The 1488-nt window shown below is 39.7% G+C and overlaps 1 long non-coding RNA gene across 1 annotated transcript; it reads left to right on the top strand.

Moving 5' to 3' along the window:
• Positions 1-6: 6 nt before the first annotated feature.
• Positions 7-1213, top strand: LOC140966687 (uncharacterized). The gene is made up of 3 exons (XR_012173422.1): positions 7-498; positions 574-648; positions 870-1213. It is a non-coding gene; the product is annotated as an uncharacterized lncRNA (long non-coding RNA).
• Positions 1214-1488: the final 275 nt, after the last annotated feature.

The raw sequence follows: 1488 nt of genomic DNA, 5'->3' as shown, positions 1-1488 counted from the left end.
CAAAAGAGCCTCCCTTTTCACTGAACCAAGATCCCATCAACTCCACTGAATCAGCTCCTTCTGCAAACACAGATGTTCAGCATGAGCACAATATCTCAACAGGCTCGAGGAGAATTGGCAAACAAAACTCCCGAACTATGAGAGGCCATGAATCACGTGGAGATTGGGCTTCGGGCCAAGAAAATAGGCCAACTCAAGCACATAGATTTCGGGAAAGGCAGAGGCGGAATGCTCACTTTGAATACCAGCCAGTCGGACCACACAAGAGTGGCGAACCCGAATTGCTGGATGGACCTGCAGATGGAGCTAGTAATGTGCGCTTAATAAACCAGGAAAGGGGCCAGAATCACCCCAAACGCTGAGGAAACTCTAATAGGTACGACTAGTGCTGTGTGTGTCCACTTTGGTTAGGACTAGTTGGAATGTGAAATTTGAGAATTTTATGTCCTTTTCTTTCCGATGCCAGTTATCCAAACGTGTCTTGGCTTGATTAGGAAGGTGAGTGTTGCTGACTGTTGGATTTTAGCTAGATTCTATTTTATATTTTTTTAATCCAGTTTATCTCGTTGACAGGTGACACACGCATTGATCGATTAGGAGCCTAGTTAGGGGCAGATCTTTGGGTGAAGGTGTCATGTTTTTGCAAGTGTTAGTTCCATTTTACAGCTGTAATTGTTTTGATACACTATAACCTGACTGCAATTTAGCCTTAGCGAATGTTGTAGCTATGTGTATTTTGTGGCAATATTCAAGATTTGCTGTTACTCCTGCGTGGTGCTTCTTTGTCTTCTATGTTATTTAAGATCCTGGCTATTAAGCCGGTTTAAAGATACGCTGACACAAGCTATTGCCTACTATTCTTCTTACAGGTTTAAGAATGATGTTCAAAGCTTCAGCATTAATGCCATCTCTCGACCTTTAATTTCGACGATTCAGATTAAATGAGAACTCTCAATCTCAGTCCCAAGCACTTCTTTCTTGCTATTCGTACTTGTTTGGCTGTTGTCTAACTTAAAAATGGGTAATCTTCTAGAGAGAGGAGCAACGGGCATTATGAATTTGATACGTCGTACCTATCTAATGCATTTTGGATGGATGTCAATTTTTTAAAAAATATTCACGTGCTCTTATCCTTGTGTCTTTTTGATGAGCAACACTTGTACAATTCACAAAATTAGGGGTGGCAGTTCATTCCATACAGTGGTGAAGATCGTATTGGGTGTAGATTACCTGTTGTACATGGAAAACTCATATCCATTTTTTGACACTGTAAGATAAGAAAAGTTGGATTTTAGGGAAAAAAATCTCAGGACATTTTCGTTAAAGTAGAAGAGTCCCAAAGAGGTTAGTGATTTCATTTATAATGTCTAAGCAAATTTGACATAGAAACACAAAATGAAAAAGGTATAAGGTTTGGACATTTGATTGCATTCTAGTTACACATTTTATGCGAGGATTGGCTAACAAGCCTCTCCTAATATTTTTTTG

Source organism: Primulina huaijiensis, unplaced genomic scaffold (genome assembly GCF_012295235.1).
Source record: "Primulina huaijiensis isolate GDHJ02 unplaced genomic scaffold, ASM1229523v2 scaffold207680, whole genome shotgun sequence".
NCBI classification, from domain to species: Eukaryota; Viridiplantae; Streptophyta; class Magnoliopsida; order Lamiales; family Gesneriaceae; genus Primulina; species Primulina huaijiensis.
This window is presented reverse-complemented; position numbering and strand designations above follow the sequence as displayed.